Genomic DNA, 5,038 nt, shown 5'->3' on the forward strand with positions numbered 1-5,038 from the left:
CAAAGGGAAATGAGATGGAACACTCTGATACTCAACCACCTGGACCCACTGAACTGGCAACAAAAGGGGATCTGGAAAAAATGAAATCAGAAATAATTTCTCAGATAACAGGAGAAATTGTGCCCCTAGTGCAAGACATGATTAATAAATCTAGAGAGGAGCTCAGGAACATGAGGGAATCCCAACATAGGAAACAAATGGAATCCATAAAACAGATGCAAATAGATTTCCAGGACATGAAAAACTCCATTGAAAGTCTACACAGCAGAATGAGCCAATGTGAGGACAGAATTTCAGATATAGAAGATAAGATTGCAATGAGTGACCAGGAAAAGAAAAATTGCTTCAAAATTATAAGGGAACATGAGAAATCAATCCAGCAGCTGCTAGATGATGCAAAGAAGAAAAACGTAAAACTGACTGGAGTCAATGAAGAAACAGGAGAGAGTGTAGGTGACATAAAAAATCTCTTCACAGAAATAATGGCAGAAAACTTCCCAAGGAGAGGAAAAGACCTTGACATACAGATAAGTGAGGCATATAGGACTCCAAATAGCCTTGATCAAAAAAAATCTACACATAGTCATATAATTGTTAAGATTCCACAAACTCAACAGAAGAACAATGTTCTACAAGCAGTTAGAGAAAAGAAACAAATCACATACAAAGGAAAACCCATCAGAATCACAGCAGACTTCTCAACACAAACCATCAAGGCAAGAAGAGCTTGGAGTGACACATTCCAAGCCCTAAAAGAAAACAGCCTCCAACCCAGATTGATGTACCCTGCAAAACTATCTTTCAAAATGGATGGAGAAATAAGATACTTTCATGACAAAGAGCACCTTAGGAACTTCATGAATACCAAACCAGCACTCCAAATAATTTTACACCATATCCTAGGAACAGACATTGAGGATTACAACCCCAGGAAGCAAAGCAGAATGAACCCATCTGACACAAGACATTAAATGCAAAGGGGGAGAACCCAACAAAAAGAAAAAGTCATGGCAATGACAAGTCAATACATTTCAGTTATAACCATCAACGTTAATGGTCTTAATTCACCAATCAAAAGAAATGAACTGGCAGAATGGGTCAAGAGGCAAAATCCAACAATATGCTGCATACAAGAAACACGCTTAATTCAAAAGGAAACTCATAGACTGAAAGTTAAAGGGTGGAAAACAATACTCCATGCAACGGGAACCCCCAAAAAAATCAGGAGTAGCTATCCTCTTGGCAGATCAAGTAGATTTCAAACCAACACTGATTAAGAGAGACGAAGAAGGACACTACATCCTTGTAAAGGGAACAATCCAAGAGGAACAGATGACAATCATAAATATCTATGCACCAAATATTAGTGCACCCAAGTATATAAAACAAATACTAATGGACATGAAAAGTCATATATGCACTAATACAATTGTAGTGGAGAACCTCAACACCCCACTGTCACCAATAGATAGATCAACTACACAAATAATAAGTAATGAAATACTAGAACTCAATCCAACTCTTGAACAAATGAACTTAACAGATATTTACACAGTCTTCCACCCCACAAAATCAGAACACACATTCTTCTCAGCTGCACATGGGTCATTCTCAAAAATAGACCACATACTCACACATAGAACATGTTTAAGTAAGTGCAAAGGAATTGAAGTTATCCCCTGTATATTATCAGACCATAGTGCAATGAAATTGGAGATCCATAGCAAAAGAAACTCAAAAAATTTCATAAACATGTGGAAATTGAACAACACACTTCTGAATAACCAATGGGTCACAGAGGAAATTAAAGAAGAAATCAGACAGCTCCTTCAATTAAATGACAATGACAATACAACATATCGGAATCTATGGGACACAATGAAAGCAGTCTTACAAGGGAAATTCATAGCAGTGAATATGCATAGTAGGAAAACAGAATGAGCCCAATTAAACAACCTGAGGCTGAACCTCAAGCTTCTAGAAGAAGAAGAGCAGGACAACCCCAAAGCTCATACAAGGGAGGAAATTATAAAGATCAGAGGAGAAATCAATGCAATGGAGACTAAGAGAATGATACAAAAAATCAATGAAGCCAAGAGTTGGTTCTTCGAAAGAATCAACAAAATTGACAAACCTTTAGCCAACCTTGTCAGAAAAAGGAAAGAAAAGGCCCAAATCCATGCAATTAGGAATGAAAAGGGTGAAATTACAACAGACCCAGCAGAAATCCAGATGATCATCAATACCTACTTCCAGAACCTATACGCCAATAAGATGGACAACACAGAAGAAATGGACAGATTCCTAGATACATATGAATTACCAAAGTTGAACGAAGAAGACCTAAAAATTCTGAACAACCCAATATCAACCAATGAAAATGAAAATGTAATTAAAAACTTATCAACTAAGAAAAGCCCAGGCCCTGATGGCTTCACTGCTGAATTCTACAAGACATTTAGAGAGGAACTGCTGCCACTACTGTTTAAACTCTTCAATGAAATTGAAAGGGAAGCAATACTCCCAAATTCATTCCTGGAAGCAAGCATCACCTTGATCCTCAAAGCAGAGAAAGACCCAACCAAAAAAGAGAACTATAGGCCAATCTCACTAATGAACATAGATGCAAAAATCCTTAATAAGATACTGGCAAACAGAATGCAGAAGATCATCAAGAAGATCATACACCCTGATCAAGTGGGATTCATCCCAGGGATGCAGGGGTGGTTCAATATATGCAAATCAATCATTGTAATACACTATATCAATAGAGCCAAGGACAAAACCCATATGATTATCTCCATAGATGCAGAAAAAGCATTTGACAAAATCCAACATGCATTTATGATAAATCCCTACAAAAAATTGGAATAGATGGTCTCTACCTCAAACTGATAGAAGCCATCTATGAAAAACCAACAGCCAATATCATACTAAATGGTCAAAAACTGAAATCCTTCACACTAAAATCAGGAACAAGACAAGGATATTCACTATCACCACTCTTGTTCAATATAGTTCTCTAAACATTAGCCATGGCAATTAGACAAGAGAAAGGAATAAAAGGAATAAAGATAGGAAATGAAGAAGTCAAATTGTCATTATTTGCAGATGACATGATACTCTATATAGAAGACCCCAAGAACTCCACCAAAAGTCTTCTAGACTTAATAACCAAATTCAGTCAAGTAGCTGGTTACAAGGTCAACACACAAAAATCAATAGCTTTCCTCTACACAAATGACAGACTCACTGAGAGAGAAATAGGGCAAATAATTCCTTTCACAATAGCATCCAAAAAACTGAAATACCTAGGAATCACCCTAACGAAAGAAATCAAAGACCTCTTCTCTGAAAACTATGGCACTCTGTAAAGAGAGATTGAAGGTGATATCAGAAAATGGACAGACATCTCCTGCTCCTGGGTAGGAAGGATCAACATAGCGAAAATGGCCATACTTCCAAAACTGCTATATAGATTTAATGCAATTCCAATTGAGATCCCAGCAGCATACTTCATGGACCTTGAGAAAACAATCCAAAAATTCATTTGGAACAAGAAGAGACCCAGAATAGCAAAAGCAATTCTAGACAACAGAGACATGGCAGGGGGTATCACAATCCCCAACCTGCAACTATATTACAAAGCTACTGTGATAAAAACAGCATGGTGCTGGCAAAGAAACAGACCTGAGGACCAGAGGAACAGATTAGAAGATGCAGAAACAACGCCAGACACACTCAGCCATCTCATCTTCGATAAAGGAGCCAAACACCCTCACTGGAGGAACGATAGGCTCTTTAATAAATGGTGTTGGAAAAATTGGGCTTCAACTTGCCAAAGATTAAAAATAGACCTGTTATCTCTCACCATGCACTAAACTAAAATCAAAATGGATTAAAGATCTAAATATTAAAATAGAAACTCTGAACCAGTTGGAACAGAGGTTGGGTAGAACCCTTGAAGACATCAGTGTAGGAAAAGATTTTATGAACAAAACCTCAGTTGCCCATGAACTAGCACAAACAATCAACAAGTGGGATCTCTTCTTATTAAAAAGCTTCTGCACAGCAAGAGAAACCACCAGCAGTGTGAAGAGACAACCCACAATGTGGGAAAAAATCTTCACCTGCTCTTCCTCAGACAAAGGTCTACTATCTCAAATCTATAAAGAACTTAAAAAGATCAGACCTCCCAAATTTAAAGACCCAATCCAAAAATGGGCATCTGAAATGAACAGACATTTCTCAGACAAAGAAGTAGAAATAGCAAATAAATACATGAAAAAATGATCAACATCACTGGTCATTCAAGAGATGCAAATGAAAACAACACTGAGATTCCACTTCACTCTAGAAAGAATGGCTGCTATCATGAAATCAACCAATAACAAATGATGGCAGGGCTGTGGGGAAAGAGGAACCCTGCTCCACTGCTGGTGGGAGTGTAGACTGGTGCAAGCACTGTGGAAATCAGTATGGAGATACCTCAAAGAACTAGGACTGGAAGTCCCATTTGACCCTGCTATTCCACTGCTGAGGATCTTCCCCAAAGAATTAAAAGAATCATACCACAGTGATATATGTGCGCCCATGTTCATAGCAGCCCAGTTTGTAATAGCTAAAACTTGGAAACAGCCCAAATGCCCATCAACTGGAGACTGGATAAAGAAAATGTGGAGTTTTTTATAAAATGGAGTACTACTCAGCCATAAAAAATGAGAAATTAGAGACATTTATAGCTAAGTGGATGCACATTGAGGCGAAATAGGACACACATGTATAAATATTTACACACATATTTATTTCTTAAGTGAAATAAATAAGACACACATGTATAAATACTGAATAGTTTCTCTGGTGTGAGAAACTGAAAGTGTAAATAAGGACCAAAATGTATAATAGGTAATGTGAAATAGGAAGAGAAGGGGCAAAGGGGAAGGAAGTGGGAGGGGTAGGGGAAAGGATAGAAGGGAATGGGATTAATATGAGAAAATGGAAAAATAGGAACAAAATCTTTGTAAATAGGGAGGAATGG

The sequence above is a fragment of the Heterocephalus glaber genome, unplaced genomic scaffold (genome assembly GCF_053883595.1).
Source record: "Heterocephalus glaber isolate CG9 unplaced genomic scaffold, H.glaber_assembly_v1.0 deba00001564, whole genome shotgun sequence".
In the NCBI taxonomy this organism is placed as follows: domain Eukaryota; kingdom Metazoa; phylum Chordata; class Mammalia; order Rodentia; family Bathyergidae; genus Heterocephalus; species Heterocephalus glaber.